The 21,387-nt window shown below is 43.9% G+C and overlaps 1 long non-coding RNA gene across 1 annotated transcript; it reads right to left on the reverse strand.

The window, feature by feature from the left end:
• Positions 1-5,044: 5,044 nt before the first annotated feature.
• LOC146186826 (uncharacterized) lies at positions 5,045-14,129 on the reverse strand. Its single transcript, XR_014708172.1, has 3 exons — positions 13,972-14,129; positions 13,155-13,262; positions 5,045-5,249 (listed from the first exon to the last, which is right to left on the reverse strand). It is a non-coding gene; the product is annotated as an uncharacterized LOC146186826 (long non-coding RNA).
• Between the last annotated feature and the right edge of the window lie 7,258 nt (positions 14,130-21,387).

The raw sequence follows: 21,387 nt of genomic DNA on the forward strand, positions 1-21,387 counted from the left end.
AATTTGGCATTGGCAGAACAGCCAACTTGAGTATTAAATTTGGGTAAAATGAATTCTGCTTTAGCCATACACTCTAAAATTGCCCAGTACTCTTGCTGAATTTTGGGGGTGCTATTAAAATCACTTGTTTTGGCATTTCAAAAGCCTTTTTCTGTTTCTTCTTTGGCTGCATATACTGCAGCTAAGTCTCTTGATTTTAAGCGAGTATCTCAATTTTAAGGCACTTTTGATGACTCAGTACTCGCGCCTTTTCCTTTCTTAGAAATTTTTGCCTCAAATTCAAGTTAGTTTTTTATTTCGTACAAAGAGGAAGCAGCCACAGTTAAACAATTACTGTAAGTGTCTTGATGAGCTGGCCCATCAGGTGATGAGAAATGCTTTGTATATACGGATTCACTAAATGAGAAGCATGGGCATGTTCAACTCAAATAAAATTAGCTACCTTTTCTTAATCTTCAAAAAGCATTTTATACAGTGACCCTTAAGATTTTAACTACCAAACTGAACTACTTAATTGTTTTCTGCTGTCCATTTATTGCTATTCTTATGAATTTTTGCATCAGATTAAACAACCAAATCAAACCTGGTGATAATGTATCAGTAAAGGGGGTTGTAAAGGGTGGGGTTTATTCCATCTCCCATACTTTTTTTCCTTAATTTAATAACACAAGCCCCAAAATTTAAACTTCCACGAGTTTGTCCTTCTAGAATGAACAAATTGTGTTCTGAATGCAGTTTCAGTGAATAAGAATCTTTTGGCACCATGCAGGGGGTCATGCCGACGCCCATGTCAGTATCTATATCAGTGTAAACTTTCCCAAAACATAATTCTGTTGGCGTATTTAGCGCAAGAAATTTTTATGCGCGGGCTAAATTGAAACCACTGTGATGATCGAGCGCGTACCTGGCCATAACCTCCTCTATTTTTTTCGAAAAAATAGAGGAGGCTATGACCTGGCTCTCTTATGAGCCCGTTTCATATGTGCGGGTATACCTTGCTCTCGAAGCTTGCCGTCCCTCCTGTGCGCTACGAAGGAGCAAGTGACAACTTCGGAGCAGTACGCTGCCATCTACGCTACCTGCTCGGGTAGTTTCGGCCGTACACAGGCGAAACCGAAACTATACAGCGGGTGAGCGCAAATCGCCACGCTAGTCATGCATGCTGAATACGCGCCACGCACCGCCGCGGATGTCACTCCTTTCATAATGTTCGGGAGCGCCCGGGAGGAATGGCTAGCGAAGCGATCGTACAACGTACACCCGTACATATATATGCCGCGCGCACTAAATTATCCTCGACCGAGAGGTTTCGTTTTCTGCCATGCGCGGCCTAAATTCATGTGCTAAAAGCGGGGACGATAATGGTGTTTCCAAAATTTAAAAAACTGATATAGATATTATAATTGCGACCTCAGCGAACCTATAGCTGTTAGTAAATGAGGCGCTAGTGCGCATGACTAGTTAAAAAGTATTATCAGTTATATACCAGCGCCTGCTTAATTAATTGTTATCGCACCGCATACACGGGCACAATTAAAAGCCTCCAGCCGAACCAACCCGTGAAACTGCATGTTAATTCTGCAATGCCCGCAGTCTCGGCATAGTTTCTTTTTTCACGACTCGCACCCGCAGCAGCGGAGGCTGCAACGAATTGCATGCCGCCCGTAAGCGTGTACGTGGCGTCGATCGGTATTGCAGTGCACCGTTGTGATCATTTAAGAGCCAACAGATCCCGTACGTCTTTGTTGGCCAGCGTGTATAAACGAGCGACTCGAGCAGGGTAAGCCATGCTAATTCGACCAGGGGGCGACTTCGTGCCAGGAATTGCATGGTTGCGATTTTATAGGACGTCGAGATTGAATTGCGATGGCCCAGTGGAAGCTAGGTGGAACGGGACTGCATGGCCATGTCACAAAAATGTAGCAGCCGCGGGCAAAACCAAGCACCCAACAACGCAACAGTGTCTTCTGCAGTCCCCCCCCCCCCCCCTCCCCCGCTGTGCTGGTGCAGTTGGCGTACTCGACTTCTGTGTCCAAGGGTGTGGGATTCAATCCTGACTGGGGTGACTGCTTTTCGATGGGAGCGAATACTAACAAGGCGCCCGCGTGTACTGCGCGGTACGGTAAAAACCCAGCTAGATGGTCGAAATTCTCGGAGCCTTCCACTATATACGGCGTATCTCATAGCCTGATCGAGTTGCTTCGGGACCTCATAAACCAAACCAAACCATATTTTGCAGTGCAGTTTAATTCGTCCCCCACGTACCCACCTTGCATACACAGCATATGTAACGCGACTCATTCGAACATTTGACCTCGAGAGCTATTATTCGAACTGAAGTGGAAGCGCGAATTTTCATGTGGCACTTGATCTCAGTGCGTGGTTATGCATATGTTTGTTGTGAACATAAAATATGGAAAAAGAAGTAATTTTTTTTACTATATATTTTGCGCTGCCGGATTTACAAGCAATGATATATCCAGCAGCCAAATGACCGTTTATATAGAACAATTTGTTCAAATTATTCCATGTTGGTCTCTAACAAATCCAGTGCGTAAGATATGCATCAGAGTGAATCGCCGAACTTTCATCCTCTGATGTGCTCTTTATTCGCTTCGCCGATTACGCGACTGCCATAGGGCTGCGCTGTAAACTAAACTCAATAAAATATTTTATTTATGTGCTCAATTAGTAGAGATGGCTTACCTGCTTATAGTGCAATAATCAGCGAAAATTGATGGCCATTAGCAACCAAACTGGAAAGAGGGTTGAATCCGTGCCGCGGAGGGCATGGCGTCGCTAGGAGAATCGACGGCAACGATGCGCCGGCCGACAGCTGCCAGTCGATGACCAGACGCATAGCATGCTTGGTTTGTAAAGGTGACCACTGCTCAAGTGCTGCCGATACTTTACGTCGCAGTCGACAAGAAAGAAGTGAAAGCGATTAAATTGATTTACGTTGCACTCTCTCCAGGCGTTTTAATTGAGCAGTAGCCCGTCCATGTTTGGTGTCAGTGCTGCGTTTTCATTTTTAGTATCAACCAAGCAGCTCGATTAGACCACATTAATTGTGCTTGAGGGAGTATATATGACAAACACTAAGTGACGAAGATATATCAAATTTTCTTTATTAAAAATAGTAGTTGGCAGGGCCCTTACCTGCAGGTATACTTAAAGCCTGATAGCATCTGGTTTAAGCACCCTTCCATATATATTTCATGGAAATCAGGTTAAGCCTAGCTGAGTCCACTTAGAAAGGTACCCTCTCACAAAACATGGCATGCCAGTGCGAAAGCACGAAGGTGCTGTATAGAAACTAGCAGACGTCGTCCTTGCATGATGGAAACTGGCAGCTTGAAATATGAAATCTATATGTGCCAGGAGGAATTCTATGTAATATTAAGCATTGCAATACTTTGCTTGAAAGCATATGCTTTTTTTTTTTTTGCTCATTAGTTTCATTCACAGTGAACATATGAGGTGTCTACTCGGAGACATTTACTCTATTTTCCTTTTCCAAAAGCTTGCTTCGTCCCTGACAGGGTACTGCCAAATTTTTCAGTTTTAAGCTAAGAAAATTTCTCACTGCAAAATTGGAAAGTGTGCCAAGTAATTAAGTAAGGCAACAATGCTATGCTTCAGAATGCTCAGGCTACTGGAGGCATTAAGCTGAAAGTTTCATCATTAAAATCTTGTCAAACATGAGGATAGTCCGAAACTGAATTGATAAACTACTGATGTTAATACTGCATTTATGGTTCCAAAAATGGCTGGGATCACACGTGTATGCTGATGGTACAGTGTAGCAACTTTTGTTGCTATACGTACCTTAATTACTATTTCTCAATTTTTGGAACGCTGTCATCTTGACAATGCTATTTTTTTAACTGCCGATTTTACTTATAATTACTGTGCCTAAAGGTTAAAGGTGTGGGAAAGGTTATACCAGAAACTGAAATACACATAAATTGAGCAAATGCAACAAATATTTCGGGGGCACTTCAGCACCGCTGTTAAGGAAAACATGCCACAGCATTTACGACTCCTGTATCCTCATTCCTGTACATTTAGTTGGCTACTTGTTGACTCACCAATCTTAGTTTGCACTTTTATCACACATACCAATTTGTAAAATTACTAATTACCACATTATGTAAATGAACTCCCAACTCACACATCTGACGGGATTCTGAAAGGCAATGAGTTTTTCTCATGTCAAAGGAGCTGCTTGGGTAGGCAGCTGGACCATACCATGGTCCTCACATCACACAGACCAATCCATCCGGTCATACTATCTGCCACTCATCCTTGTCGCTCAAATTGCCGTTTTTGGTAAATATGGCCTTTTAATGCAGTCACATTAAATTAGGCGAGGGCTTCAACTATTGTTACATGTAAAGAATTACTGCACACGCTTTTTATGCCCTTTTAGTATGCTGCCTCACCATCCCAGTAGCATAGAGGCACAGCAATAGTGTATTAAGCGGGCATCCAAGGTTAGAATCTCATTGCTACAAGCATGTCACCTCGCTATTGAACACAATTCACTTTGAAGGGCCAAGATTTCAATATTTTAGTAAAGTGATTAGCACTGCCAAATGTTTGAGCATTACATGAGGTGACAGTATGGGTGTAAGTAAGCATTGCAATTGAGAAAGTTGCTGCTCATCTGCAAAATACTGAATTAAACAAATCTTATGCAATTCAACAAACACCACCCACTTTGCCATTTTATCATCAGTCCCTGTCTGCAGTTCGAAACATCTTCATTGGGCTTACCTCTAAAAATTGTCTACGAAATATATCTGTGAACTTTTCTTACTTCACTGGTTTTGCGGATTATTTCCAGTCTCAAAAGGAATAACAAATACATGTGGTTCTATGACACATACAGTAAATACTTACCTTACTAGGTAGGTTACAAAAAGAGAAGTAATGCAGAAGGTAGGCAGTCTAAACATAAATGAGTGTGTCAACATGGTGTTTTGGCACTGGAGTGTTTATTACTCCAATCATGTGCGTTAATAATGAATGAAAAGGCACATAAGTAGGAATACTTTATTTTGACACAGAAGCTATGGCCAACGTGTGTGTGTTGCCATTACGCTCGTAAGTGAAGTGCAGACTTGTGAGTACACTGTTGAGCCAGTAGCACAGGGAGCAGTCAACTTGGGCCAGGGAATGCCATGCTTTGAAAGGTGGGCAGCTGTTGTGATCTCTCGACTAGTATCAGTCACGTGCAGGATCGGCTGTCACGGGGAGAAAAAACAAAAGAATGCAAGCTCAGAACAACAACAAAACACCCAGAGAAACTCAGAGATGTACCAAATTTAAATAAAAAGATAGCAGGACTGCAGCTAATGCAGCAGCTCATATATTCTAATAGTGGATTTGCATATGGTCACTACACCCTCAAAAAGGAAAGAAGTACAAATGCTGAATTCATGACTCGTCAAAGGAACCAGACAAGAAGAAAAGTGTGCACCCTGTAGCATAGCTCAAGAATGAGAAAAGCCAAAACAGCGAAAAGGTTACCCTAAGTAAGGCCAGTACTAGTGCTCTCTGCATGCGTGTGACAATGTATCACTGCAGTGCATATGCACAGCAGAAATGGACACCATGGGTGGTAAAGAACTTTATCAACACTGGCCGCAGACATCAGAACAGACAGCTGATTGTGCTTTGGTATAACGCAAGCATGCGGGCTTTGGTAGGTTGTGAAGCATATAAATAAATGTTGAGACATCTTGAAAACCATGTGTGCACATTTTCATTTGCTGCTGCATCCAAGAAGTTTCGCTTGCACTGTTCATTAGACAACATGCGTTGCTCTCGGATTGTAGCGTTTGTCAACTACACAGCATGATTCCAGAATTGCGACTGACTCAGCTGTGAACATTTCATTTTTCTAAACTTGCGAAATCCTTCCTATGGGCTGTGAAAAAGAATGAGGAACTGTTCCACCGAAATGTAGTCGCTCGCCCTCTATAATGCACATGATGGCAGCCATAAGTCATTTTGTGCCAAACAGTAATTTCCATACAAGTAACAAGAAGTTCTCAAACTATGTGACAGGACCATAGCTATTTACTTTGAGGGTGGCCACAGCAAACGGGCAACAACCACAAGATGGGCAAATCCCTCACCGAACTACAGGACCATGACAGTTGCTACAATGCTAGCATCATAAAACCTCTGGCTGTCTGATATATGGTCCTCATCACAAATACACCAGTTCATGTTGTTAAGGAGGCTGTCCATGAGCATCATACTTCTCAAAGCAGCTAAAAAATATTGCAAACAGAGACCAACACTTGATTTTAAGTGCAGTAGCAGCACTACTAACATTCAGTGTGTTAATGGAGTATAGACACCCTGGAACAGATGACAAAAATTTAATTATAAATTATTTAGCGGTTGAAGATAAAAACCAGGCGATGATCTGTACAGAGTAATGTTTTGCATGTCGTTAACAAGCAAAATGCGACCAAAATTAGGTGCATATGCTCCTGTAAGATGAAGTGCTGCACTGGCCTAGCCCAAGCAGTGAGAGTACCTCCAGTCAAAACGCTTTCAAGTGCCATCATCCATGAGATGGTTGCCCAATAGCAATCGGAATTTTCATAATGCAGCGTTCCTTATCTTCGGCCAGCATTTTTCACTCTTCCCAATGGATGCAACCCTCCCCAAAACTCCAAATTGAAGACATCAATTCAGTCATGCAGAATTGTCAATAATGACCTGAACCACAAACCAACTTGGAGAGGTGGAAGCAGGCTCGAGCACTTTGAAGCTATAAAACGGGAGTTTTGAAACATTCAAATTGTTTTGAAGCATGTTTCTAAAGTCAAAAGATTTTATTAGCTGAATTTTTTATACCTGACATACCAAAATAACCTATTTGATTTTTATTCAAAGATCAATGCATTGCTGAAAATGCAAGACTAACAGCCAAAACATGTATAGATGTTTAAAATAACACAAATGACCTTAGCAACAATTTGGAACAAACTAGTAGAAAATGCAATGCTTGTTTCTATACTTGATGCCCGAACGATAAGTTTGACTAAAAACATGACTCTTTTAGCTTGAGAAATGTGGACTATACCACTATGATGTGCTCAAGCACCACTAGACTAGTTTGGAGTTCACATCAATAAGCAGCACATTTCCACTCTTTATCATGTGGATATAATTTTTTTTATCCATGCCTGTTCTGATAAAATTTCCAAGGCACTGATCAGTAATAACTTCAGTGAGGATAGACTGCACTCAAGGATAGCCCTTTCCTCCTCCAGATGCCCTACTCCACGGCTTTTTGTCAGTGGCTTCTCATGTTTTCGCTTGAGTGGCACCGGAGATTCCTTAATTTTAACATGTTAATGATGGGCCCTCCATGCCTGCCCAACACTTGTGACATTTCTAATGATTGACACCTTCATGGTGTCACACCCATAATACTGTATGTTTTTGTCTGACGTATGTTTGACAAGCTTATTATTAACAAAGAGGTTCAATGAAACAGATCTATGACTGCCAGAAATGAGGCTCATGCTGGTCTGGCTTATGGGATTTAATGTCCCAAAGCAACACAGGCTATGAGAGGCTCATGTTCTTCTATTTAGCAGAAAAGGAAAAAATTGAGGAAAGCATATAAATAACTAATAAAAACAAAATCAGCATTGGTGATGAATGGCAATTAGCAGTGTATCTACTCTCAAATGAGAAATAACTCATTGCAAACTAGGAAAACAAAACAAAAACAAGAAACATGCCACTGTTGAGGTCCGAGACCTCCACATTATGCATCCCATGCTTTACAAACTAGCTACAATAATGGCTGTGCAATCTTTTACTTTCATGCTATTTATGTTGCATGTACCCCAACATAGACAGCGTTCATCAGTGCTAAACTAAACCACAGCAGCAGACGTGGGAATGCCCTGTAAATACAGCAACAAGGTTAACGACTGGGCGAGTTGGTAATCATTCATTTTAAACCAGCCAAAAGACGAGACACAGAAGCCAGCCTCATCTCGTTCGCTTCTATTCTCTGTCTCGTTTTTTGGCTGGTTTAAAATGAAATACAGCAAGTGCCAAGTAGAACATGATGTGGAGCGTGGTGTCTGAAGGGTTGTGTATGAACGAGCCGCGCCGGCGCGGCACGCCACTGCTCGTAGTGTGCCCAACCTCCGACAGGCAGTGAGACCCACGGATTCGGGCAGTACGGCCAGTGTGACTCTTTCATCTTCCCATGATAACTCTAGACTTAGAAATTAGCTGAAAACGAATGCATTAGTTTAGGCCGTTTACAGTCTCCAAACACACCACGAAATATGTCAGCTGTATTGCATTTCGCTTCTGCTTAAAGGGAGACATAGCTCTTAAAATTATTTTCCAATTTTTGACCAAATTTGATAAAACCTGGCATTCTGATTCAGTTTCTTGCACTGATTTCAAACATGCCACCATTTTTCCAACTGGCCAATTAGTTCAAGAGATAATGAAATTAATTGTTCATAATTTGCAGAAACAATGAAAAAATAACAGCACTACAAAAAAATTCACATGGACACTTTGCTAGGTACTAGAAAGCATAATGAATACAATGTTAGGAGCATTTCTTTTTTTTAAACAAATATTAGCGATGTTATAGCAGTTCAAAGTTTTCCATTTTGCTCTAAATCAGACAGGAAGGCACTCACATTTGGCGCAGTGAATTTTAAACTGCTATAACATCGCTAATATTTGTTATACAAAAGTGCACGTAACATTGTATTTGTTATGCTTTCTAGTACCTAGCAAAGTGTTCACGTGAATTTTTTGTAGTGCGGTTATTTTTTCATTGTTCCCGCAAATTATGAACAATTTCATTTTATCTTCTGAACTAATTGGCCAATTGGAAACATAATTATATATTTGAAATCAGTGCAAGAAACTAAATCAGAATACCAGGTTTTATCAAATTTGTTGAAAAACGTAGGAAAAATAGCTTTAAGAGCCATGTCCCCTGTTAAGGATGGCGACGAGACAAACGCGAGAGCTGCCGCTTTCAACTATTGTGACAAGAATTCCCCACCGGAAAGGAACGCGGGGTGTTTGGCCAGACGGCGACAGCAGCCCAAGTCGGGCAATTGGGAAACAAAAAGGTTCAAGTGAATCTCGGCGTCTTCCCGCCTGGGTCAGTACCCTCAAGCCGGCCACGCGGTCATCCCCTTCGTCTGGCCGACAGCGCGCAACGGCCCTTGCGACGCAGACGGTGTGGCCCAGACCAAGTCCTCGCTAGCCATCTACACTACGCTTCTCCAATTCGTCTTGCCGACAGCGCGCAGTGGCGCGTTCGACATGGGAGTGCCCCCGACAATGGGACGCAGACAGACGCCGATCGACGCAGGTGTGTGCCAGACTGTGAGACGCCGGCAGTCAGTGAGCTCCTCGTGTGCTGCCCTTTACACTGCCACAGCGGCTTCCTGCTTCCCCACCAAGCCTAAACTTTCGAGGGGGCCCCGAAAAAAGAAAAAAAAGAGAGAGAGAGAGAGAGAAACTAATCGGATTTCTTGTGAGGAGGCTTTAATATTTAGACACCGCGTGCAGCAAAATATAACATTAAAATCTTGAGGAAACGCAAGGTAGCCAATTGCATGTGTATGTAGTCTTCACGCCATGCCAAAACGGCCGTTAGTTAAGTATAAGTATCACCTCCGTCAAAGAAAGAGAAAACCAATACTCTTCCCAATTTAATGTATCTGAACTGGAGGCGACAGTGGTAGAAGAAAGACAAGAAGCTCAGGCGGCGTGCCCGCCCTGTGGTGTGCGAGAGGCGCTGTTATATCATAGCTATATTTATCGCACCGTCGCCAGGGCCGGCATGTGTTCTGGCTGCAATGCTCTTCGCTGATTCTGCATGTAGAAGGTCCCCCCCCCCGCGCCTCCAATTCCCCCTTTCGAGAAAGATGGCGCCGTTGCGGCAGCAAGACTGTATCTGTGGCTGAGGCGTCCCGAGTGTTGAACAGCAACCTTGGAAAAGGCCAAACCTCATAAAGCGTTCACACGTTGGCCCTTCCCAGTGGTTTGTATGAGGTTTCCAGTTCCTAGTCTCCAGTGGTATACAAAACTGACCATATGCGGAAGCACCTTATCGCAGACCAGACTGTCTGTGCTCGCTGATAGCTTAAACAGCCTCATCCAGCGTTACTCTAATTTATTAGGCGAATGCCACGCTGCACCACACTAGAGTAACCTGCACATGGCATTTTAAGCTTTAAAACATGCAAGAGCGGTGTCTGACTGCTGCTCTTCAGTCACAGAGGGGAGTAATTTCATATATTCGTTTGAATCGTTCAATGGGCCCGCGCACGTCTAATTGCTTACGACATTAATTGACTCATTTAAACATTGCTCATTCAAGATTTATCTTATTTCAACGTCAAGGAGATTTCTAAACTCTATCAAGCCTTTGCGGCTATTTCTGTTATGAGACGTTCCAATCAACAGCTAAAAATGAAAACCATACCCACGTTTGGTTTTGAATTTTCTCACAACGAAAAAAAAAAAAAAAAAAAAAAGTGTACATGACATCAAAAAAAAGCTATGTCTGGAGTAATGGTCCCCAACCGGCTCAAGGTATGAGGATGCTGTAGCACAGGCGTTCGGATCACTTCGGCAACATGGGGTCCTTCAATGAAACTGTCATCTATAGCATATGCCTGCCATGCTTTCAGCTCCGACCGAAATGCTGTCTCCCAATTAGGATCAGACTAGGGTATCCCAGCCCAGTACTCGAGAGCTTTAATGACTAAGCCACCGCGGTGCCGTAATAAGTTAATAAATAAGCTATGAAGACTAAACCTTTTTCTCGAAGCGTACCAGTTATTTCATCCGTTTCGTTGCTGCGACGCCGCGGATTTTTACTCTGACAAAGTGACTATAAATCGGACATCGGCTTTCTGTGTACAAGCCCGAATCCGGCTCGGGCCCACACGTTTAAGTCCACCCCGGGTCCAGCAAAAATGTTCACGAGTCGGCCCAGACGACCTGTGGGCTGAGCCGCAGCCGGCTTTTGGGCCGGCCCATGCCCACGCAGTGTCGTGTAAAGCACGTGCTACCTTCACCTGACACTTCTACACAAGGTTTGACGATCTTTTATTTTTTCGGTTCCTGGGGCTGCCTTTCAGTGGGTGGCTTTCTACTTTTCGAAGTCTGAAAGGTAGGCAAGGCCGGCAGAGAATATCGTGGGGACCGCTTCCTTTGCTAGCAACGAGCAACGCTTTGTAGCACATGCCCATTTAACTCTGTCATCCATGTTTTGGACACAAACCTGGGCTTCAAATGCCCCTCACAAACAGTGACTGTATAGCTCGGTCCTATCTTGGTATGCCGGCCGCCATAGCTGAAGCTGTTCGACATCTTTTCGCACCGAAAAAAGCTGACATTTTTCATTGCAGAATACGCAGTCTGTATCACAGTGGAGAACAATGCACGTTTTTTCCACATTACATTACAACTTAGAATATACCATGATCGAAGAAAGGCGTAGAGCGGGGGCGTCAGCGAAAGTTGAGAACTGACTGCCATTCCTTGCGGCAACCAGCGAACCCGCGGCCACCAACAGTCAACGCAGTCTCTCGGCAGCCTACAGAAATCAGCGCATCGGTATCGCCACTTACTGCTTGGTGTGGAGCAGCCCGCTCACGCATTTCTATTCTAACACCATGATGCGGAGGTTGTGTGTCCGGGCCGACCAGTGGCATATGGTAGTTTTTTGCTTGACAATTACCTCAGACAAACTCATTATGAAATCCATTGATAGCCACGCCATTATGGGCATAGAGCAGCGGTCTCAAACTCATATTGCTACGTGGGCCGCATTGACAAAGCCTTTTCTCTCATGATCCAGGAGCCAGAAAATAACAAAACAACAGAAAACAAAGTACAATAAATAACGATAAAATGAACAAAAAGAAGCAAAACTTCTTTTTTCCAGACCAAGCCCTTCCATTATTGCAAAAGAAAAGCAACGTGTGCTCCTTTCTGCTTGAATGCCCGACAAAAGCAGTTTCAGGATCACTCGGAGAGAGGTACTGAAATGACATACCTGTTAATAAATACCACACTTATAATCCTCAGCAAGAAAAAAAAAAGCACACTTGGAAATAAAAGAAAAGGCAGGATGTCTGGCTCCTTGCTTTTGAAGGCATAGTGATGTCAAATGAAAGTTCATGCAGAGAAAAGGCAGGATGTCTGGCTCCTTGCTTTTGAAGGCATAGTGATGTCAAATGAAAGTTCATGCAGATTAAGTGGTCAACGCCTTATTAAAAATGAATGCGTACTAACTGGGTACTAAGTCTGAGCTTATTTTAGTTTGAAATTAGGGCTGGTGGTAATGCTTTCAAAACGTTAGCTGAAAATTGAGCTGGGCAGACTGCATCACGCAGCTTCGCTGGCCGTGCTCCAAGACCCCTGGCATAAAAGGATCATCTCTGATGAGTGGAAAAAGACTGCACGGCGCTGCTGCGCCAGAAGATGCAGGAGATGACAAAGCAAGTGAGTGCGAGGGCGTGCTCACAATTCTTGCTGCTACAGTGAGCCTCATTTGCTAGGCTGCTTTGATTAATGTGAAGCAACCCTGCCACACTCGGCTGGTAGGCATATCGGTGCCCGGAGAAGCTGTCACTGTTTTTAGCTGCTCAACGGCCCTGATAGTAACCAAATAAATAAATAAATAAAGTTCTTGCAGCAACTTTGTCACACGCACAAAAAAGCGACACAACCAATCTGTGCAGGAATACCATTCGTTAAAGAAGGCAGCTTTGCTAGTTTCTCACAGCGAATTGAGAAGACAATATAGCGTGGTTTGATCTTCCATCTCAAGCAAACATTTGTTTGTTTTTGGAGCTAGTCTGGTTTTCTTAGTCTGAATCAACTGTTACATTGCACACTGTTTGCAATGCATTAATTGCAGCTGAGAAAGAAAGGCTGCGAACTACAAGCTGGACACCGCAACTGCAGGAAGCTGCAGGGATGCTTGCTTATTCGAATCCTTTATGCACTCTATGCAAACTGGTGACCTGTGCCATGTTCCCCATGTAAAAATTAAAACAAATGACCAGTCCCGGTGGCACAGCAATTGTTTTGAAATTAAGTACAGGGCTCACCTTGTGGCGTTGGAGCATATGCTGCCTCCGCCTTTCATAGTCCCATTTGTTCAGCCTCAGCAACCAGCAAGCCCATGCTAGACTCCAAAACACATATCAGGAAGGTCCCTGCGTACAAATATTAGACGTCAGCTTATAAGCGATGTTTACACACACAAAAGAAATTAAGACAAGTACAAGGCGAAATCGCTTACCTCACCGTAATTAGAAAGTGGCCCTGCATACACTTGACAGTGCGCAGTCATAAAATGAGGTATGAAATCATTATTCTACACCGCGTCATTACAATGCGGGTCACACAAAGGGTCACGTCGCACAAATGGTTAGTACGTCGTAGTGCACCGAAACAAAAGCTTCCCACACAGGCCTGTGTGATCCTCGCCTTTCCTGCTTCTACGCGTTGTTTTGTCATGTCCTAGTATCTCCTCAAGTCCCTCCATCAGCTCAAAGACGTTACAATCAATAAATATTCATCCAGACCGCTGAGGAAAGCTCACCCAAGTTTCCCGCCCTTTTTAGGCGCACGCAAAGACTGGTAGTCAGGCGTGTTTTACAGACTTTCGTGCGGTTGGCCTAATAAACGGTATTTAACCGCATGTTCATTGGTGTAGAACTACGTTGAGCTTTCGATTGAAACTTTCTATAATACACCTTTGGGCCGTTCGGGCCCACTGCCGGCCAAGCAGGCTCAATGGTCGTCAACAGAACATTTGGGCGCAGGGAAGTTGAAAACTAAATGTAGAGTTCCAGACAGCGGGCAATGACTCAATACATGCATACTGAAATATCTAAAAAATAGAAAAAATTGCTTACGTACCGTACAACACGAGAGCGCACGGCTGGCACGGCGACGCAGCTCCCACGGCTCCGACGACCAGCCATTCTGCTACTAAAAACAACCACCTACCCACAAAACAATAGCCGGACGTGACGTTTTTCTTAAACCGGATAAGACGTCATGGGTTGCAGCAAGCATTTTGCTCCTGCAACCCGGGGCCGTATTACGCACCGCTCTCAAACGGATCGCTCTCAAAATCGCTCTCAAAGGCCTATGTCCTATTGGTCAGTTCTGACTGGTCAGTTCTGCGTCACCGATGGACGTCATCAGACGTCATGAACACGAAAGAAATGATGACGTTGAGCACCTAAATATGGCCGCTAATTGAGAGCGTTTTTTTGAGAGCGACAGAAGCAGTCTCAAACGTTTGAGAGTGAAAATGGCGGCCGCGTAAATTGCGATGCGCCGCTTTGAGGCATTGTATCGGCGATCCACAGCGAAGAATGGAGCACGAGGACGCGTTTGACTTACCGGACAAGTTGCTCCGGCTCTGTTCAACTCGGGAACAAGCAGAAAGTGTAGTGACTGCGCGACGATTGCCGACGAACATCGATGAACGGCGGCTTGCGGGCGAGTGCGTCGTCACCACGGCGGCAAGCGCACCGCATTTTTTTGCTACCGGAGGCTTCCAACCACGATTATACCGTGCTTCCAACGTACGTAGGGAATGTAAGATCGTTTGCATCACGCAGTGCGTCGGTAGCGGAAGCCATCGGGCGGAACGATGATTGCCGTCAAGGATACGGAAACAAGTCGCTAGGCAAGGGGTACTACGCACGTTGTGAACATCACAATAGTGAGTAGATTTTGCTATTGACTGCGTGTGTTTGCCGAAGAGTTCTGAAGATCATAGTAAACTTGTATTGTGCCTGCTTTATCTCAGATCTGCGAAGCGAACACGCGCATTTCGTGACCCTGGCTGCCCCGCCGGACCAACGCCTCCTCCACGGCGCGTTCGTCTAGCGTTTGTGAATGCGCCGTAAAAACGCCTGCTGCTTTTCATTTCATCCTTCTGTCAATTATATATGCGCGAATCAAAAGCGTCCAAAATAAAGTAAGTTCAGTGCAGTTGTGTGTGTCCCTAGTCTTGTCCTTGTCTGCCAGCGCTGCGACACCATAATGTTTGATAGCGGTACTCCTGTGCACCGAAAGGTGATCGAAGGTCTGCTGAACACCTGCTTCTTTTTCCTGATTAAGATCTAAAAACCCGTGTTGGTCATCGAACGATCTTGATTATATGCATTGATGTGTGCAATACCACTTGTTGTAAGTCGGCTTCTCTGCAAGGCTTTTTTTCCAACCAAAAGGTCTCGTTCCCACTCGTGCATTGATTTTTAACAGTTGTCTTCAAAATGACCTAGCGAGAGCTGTCGAAAGGGTTCTGTATACCTGCCCTTTATATGTAAAGCACAGAATGAAGGGACTATTGATTGTCCAGCGCGCCTTGCTCCTCGATGACTGGTTTCGGGCCATTTGTCACGCTCCCTGCCTGCGACACATTTGCGGCTTGAAAGTGAATGCGCCGTAAAAACGCCTGCTTCTTTTCATTTCTGCAAAGACCGGGAGTCTTTTCTGAGGACAAGACTTTTTTTTTTTTTTTTTTTTTTTGAAAACAAGCCTTGCAGGGAGAGACTGACTTAGATTTCGGCTTCGGCAAGAGATACATTTCCTGAATATGCTGAGACGGGGTATATGCCAAAGAATGCATGTTGCAGTGAAATTTTATTCATGGCAAAAGCAATAGGAGACAAATATTTATAGTGTTTAAATTTATTTGCTGCCTAAGAAATCGGGGTGCTTCTGTTATGCAGGTAATCATCACTACCAAGTTACAAGGCTGTCCTTACAATGATGCTTGCCTAAACAGCATTGGCACACGTTGTAAGCATTCCTGCGAATGTTTACGATTCTGGCTGTGGGCTACTTAGCATGGATGTTCAATTGAGTGCTAAAGTATGCTCAAAAGCTGTTGAGATTAGCAAAAGATGGGCCTAAGTGGGTGTCATATTTTGGTCACCCATGAGACGGCAACTACCCACTGAAGTCATGGCTGATTACACCAGCGCCAAGCCATCCCAGTCCCAGCTCGCTGTCTCTTCTTTGCTACCGTCTTGCAGCCTGGTACAGTTGGCTGTGGTCACTGTGGTGTAAACATGCTTAAACTGAAAAGTGCAGTATTACAGCAAGGCAGTAAATGTTCATGATGTTGACTGTAATCAGAAAATACTACCAACAAAGATCTTTTTTTTTTTTACTGCCACTTATATTCAGTAGAAACACTTATTTCTTGGCAGCAGCATTTCACTCGAGTGTTTTTACTGCAAAAGAGGCAGCATATAGAGAAGCACATGTACCTTGATATACATTGACCATACAACATTACATTCGAGAATAAATTACTAGGCCCAAAGAAGCCATTCCATTGCATATTGAAGCTACCTATACAAATAGGTACTGTATGCATGGTGCAGTATACAAAATGCTTATATATCAGATATAACAAAGCTGTAGCTGCTGCTCTGCTGTAGCAGCTGCTAGGAGAATAGTGCATTTTACTTGGCTTCAGTGCCCAGAATGACTGCTGAATGACAAAAATCTTAGTGACAATAAAATAACTGCAATCATAACAAATGCATTGCTGGGGCTATGTGTGAATAAAGGTTATTTTACACTAATAAAACGTGCAACACTGTCAAGAAGAATGCTAAACAGCTTGAAGACAGTAGGGGAAGCTAAACTATAAGCATCCAATAAATGACTACGCCATAAATGTGTGATATACACATTTTGCACAGCTACTTTTGTCATTGGCATTTATTTTCTAAGTCTTTTCAACAAATAACCAAAAAAATTCATCTTCTGTTCAAACTAATATTTTAATAGAAGAGGCTTGTACATAATTCACACAATATTGAAAGAGAATGCGTAATGTGTGTAAAATGAACATATTTTGAAACACTAAAGACTCTTTGATGGATATAAAGGCACTTGAAAGCTAGTTGTCATAGTGCGATCGCAGAAATTGAGCCGATTTCGAGCTCGCTCGCGGCATCATATGCATGATACGCTTGCTTTTCCTGCCGACAGAGTGGACACCGTCTAGCACGAACAGAAACTATGACACCGTCAGAGAGGCCTTGCAACAATGTGCGACCAACACCATCACTCTTACCGCTGCGCGAAATGCAACATACTAGACATCCCTGCTCAGGCCTACTTTTATCGCCTCTAAACTGAGGTCTGGTAGAACAAACTCGTTCTCGCCTCGGTGACAATTAAAAAAAAAAAAAAAAAAAAAAAGAGTGCTTTCTTTTTCTTGCACAAACCAAAACGGAGCGTAAACGTCGGTTTCTGTACCTCACACAGAACATCAGCTACTGAACATGAACGGAATGGAGCAGCAGTAGCATCAATCGCAATATGAAGAACCGAGCCCAATGTGCCTGAAGTCAACTGGTTGCGAAGCACAGCAGCGAGTCACTGTGGCTTGCACGACAAGTCAGTGGTGAAGGGTCGTGCGTGGGATCTCGTTTCCCGCACTGCAGTCGCGAGCTCTTGCATAGCGGCTGACACCTACTTTACTGATACTGTCAGCTTCCATCTATCGGTAGAAGTAATAGTATAGCCTTCATTTTCCTCTTGTATTTTCCAAAGAAACAACACTAGATCACATGGCTACCGCTCGTCGCTCTTGTCATCGCTGGTAAGCACTGAGGGGAAACACTCTTCAGCAAACTATTTTCGTGACAAACACTTTCACCAAGCTGTTCACTGCAGGTTCGCAGCCTTTACTGCTTTCAGTCAGATTTTTCCGGCAACTGACAACATCCGCAGAGGACCTCGATTTTAAACTACGCGTAAAAAGCAGCAACTAGACGGGAAAATCAGCTGTTTCTTTGCAGGCCGCCATGTTCACGCCTTGCTGTCGTTAGCTGACCCTCGCGGCAAAAATCGTTACCTAGGCGCACATTTAATTGTAATACTGAAAATGCTTCTATTTTTAGTTGCTGTATTATAGCTTCGAACAATGTTTCTCAGGTAAATAGAACACTTATACTTTTATTCGCTGCGTTTTCACGAAAAATGTTTGCACACGGCCCCTTTATCGTGCAAATAAAAGTTTCCGGGGTGGGGCTTTGCTATTAAGCACCCTAGCCTGCTTGTAATTGGCTAAAGCCGTGATGTCGTCACACTTCACATGTCTGAGCCTCGTCATTTTGACGTCACGCTCTCAAACTTGAGAGCGATTTTGAGAGCGGTGCGTAATACGGCCCCCGGGGCCCGATCCTCGATATTCGCCTTCCCCTGGCGGCGCCATATTGTCTTTCTGATTGGCTCAGAAAAGAGTCACGTGCTTCAAACTTGTGGCGCGAAACCATCAGTTGAGGCAAGCACTTTTAGCGGTTACGTCAAAATGACGTAGCCGTGAAAATTGATTTCAACCGGAGCTATCCTTGTTGCCTGGATGACAAATACTAATGATTTTGGAGTGGAAGCAAAGTTACTGATGGTGGTTTGGAGAACACTTACGCTCGATTAACCAATGTGATGAAAATAATGGCATACTGGGAAGGAGCGGATGCTCAAATTTGATTGGCTGAAGCTATGTCACGTGAAACACGTGATACGCAAGCATATTTAGATTACGTCAAATTGACGCGTCATGACGTAACTGACGTGCCGCCATTACCGAAATTGCTGACGTTTGGCCGCCATAATTTCGCCGAGTGGCGAGGTGCCCGAATTATGCTAATGAGACTATGGCGACAGGCAAGCTGATTTATGCAGCCGTTAGCCTACCGTAGTTTCTTAGCTTGTTATTAAAAGTAAAAGGATAACTTTATATACACCTTGTATGGCTTTTTAAACGGAATAGAAAGGCAAATTACGAGCGCGTATGAAATAAAGGACGTTTGAGACAATCTCTAATTGGGGCAGAAGCGTGCGGCCGCGTTACGGCGCTAACTGCTTTCTTATTTCAAACCCTTTCTTCCCATGGTAAGAAATTATTGGTCTGCGCGGTTATAATAACCCAGCAATGGCGGCGGCCATGGAGGGCGGTACGCTTACGAGTGGTCTTCGTGCCGTTCGTCGTCTGCAAGTAGTGATCGAGGATTTGCTGCAGCACAGCAATGCTGTCAAATTGTCTTGAAAGATAGCTCGTCAGTACAGTCAGATCTGAGGAGTGTAGTGTGGCGGCTTTGCAAGCTCCGAGGCGAGAATTGCCCTGCGCTCGGAGTGTTGAACTGTTGAGCTACTGGTGTTTCGGGTGGAATCGGCAGTGGTGAACGCCTCTGATGTAGGATGGCACGAAATGTATTCGTTCGACCGAGCAACGAGCTCCTGGAATGTGTCGGGCTTCTCGATGGGTGTCGACCAGCAAGGCAACGCAGTCAATCTGCTGGAAATGCTGCAGCACGTCGAGCATCACAGAGGTAAGTGCAATAGGAAAACCTGCAAAGGTGACTGTTCATACAGCGTCATTCGCATTCAAGTTGTACACAGGCGGGAAATGACTGAAGAATAAAGGAATACTTACAGGACGCATGCGGCGAATCCGATATTTTTAATCAGCACTTTGCGTTGCTTTTAGCTGCCTATTTCTACGACGCATTATAATTTTCTTCAACTTCTCTACACTGCACGAACTTAAAAAAAAAAAAAAAAAAAAAAAAACTGAGTGTGCTTGTAGTTGTCAAGATTTCTTGGTTAATGGTTTCGACGACCGAGAAAGGAAAAACAAGTGAAATCGCCTGATATAAGTCGTTCCTTTAATTGCAAAAAAAAAAAAAAAAAAGAAAGAAAAAGTTAGCCGTCACAATACAATTTCCGCCACCAAGCCGTCTTTACCTGTTACGGAAAGGGTTCACTTAGGTTTAGGTTTTGCACTGACCATTTCTTGCATTCATAGATTACACTTTACCGCAGCATAGCTTGCAGCTTTGATGATTTTGAATGTTCCTGTGCCATGCGTGTTTGATATTTTATTTGCATATAATTTAGGCACTAAACATTTGCAGGTGATCGTGTGGACCATGTGCAGCCGTTGCAGCACTTCCCATCCGAGTCATCGTGTGGGCGAGAAGTCCTGGGGCCATATTCAACATCATTAACCTCTCTGCTAGGCTTGTATAATCTGGGAGGCCACGCCTTGTCCCTGGACGGCCACATCAGATGTGAAGTGCTATGCAGATGGACAGCTCTTTTTGAAGATCGTTACAGCTTGTAGTGTGTGCAGATCACATGACATTGACGCCACCTGCAAATGGTAATCGCAGCAGGAACATCGACAAGTACAAGGAAGAGGACATGCAACATTTATATTAACTTGGACAGGAACAACTTGATCACCTGCACTTGAGATTTTCACTCGCTGTCATGATTTTGATATATGCCACAAGTGATCAATGTGCACATTCTTACTGCTTCATGTTCGATAGCATACTGCTGAAAAGCCGTCCAAGTCTTAATTTTTTCTGTGGGTTTGGGATATAACCATCTCTTTGGTGTACATTTTGTTGATAGCATGTGCAAGAACCAAGTTCAGCTTTGGGGTGGCGCAGTGGTTACGGCGCTCGACTACTGTTCCCAAAAACGCGGGCGGCGGCTGCTTTTCGATGGAGGCGAAAAGCAAGGCGCCCGTGTGCTGTGCGATATTAGTGTACGTTAAAGAACCCCAGGTGGTTGAAATTTCCGGAGCCCTTCACTACGGCGTCTCTCATAGCCTGAGTCACTTTGGGACGTTAAACCCCACAAACCAAACCAAACCTTTCTTTGGTGCTATAATTTTTTGTCTACCATCTGTAGACATACTGAGTGTATTCTACAAGTGCTGTGGCTCTCGCTGAGAGCTGTCATTCTTTGTTGTATACTTTGCTTTTTTGTGTTCTGCTTAAACTCAGTGTGCATTTTATTAAGTGCTTCATGTCAATGAAACGCAGGAAGGTACAAAAACGTTCTCCTTCTACCTCCAGAAGTGCCATTCTGAGTAGGACGTGCGTGCACATATAGTTCACAATTCACTTTGGTGTTTGTGGCAAGTAAGCAGTCTGCGACATACTACTTCAGTGAGAATATTTGACATACATGTACCCTGGTGGATGTGTCTGCAGTCGTTTACCATAGCAGAGTCCATTTCGTTACACCTATCTTGTGTGCTACTAGGGTGAAATGTGAGGTGCCCACTGTGTTTTTCCACAAACTGCAGAGTGAAGCGAGCTGTGCTTCTTTGTATTTGGTTGGCTTTATGCTTGTTTTCTATTGCTTCCTTCATATGCTGAATGTAGATGAACAGCAATCAACTAGTTGTCCCAAGGATAATTTGTGCATCTATTTGGTGGTCATTGTCTTTCATTGTTGTATGCACGAAAAATGAGGGCCCCGCCAACTTGTCAA

The sequence above is a fragment of the Amblyomma maculatum genome, chromosome 6 (genome assembly GCF_055883805.1).
Source record: "Amblyomma maculatum isolate TAMU_Amacu chromosome 6, ASM5588380v1, whole genome shotgun sequence".
Taxonomy (NCBI): Eukaryota; Metazoa; Arthropoda; class Arachnida; order Ixodida; family Ixodidae; genus Amblyomma; species Amblyomma maculatum.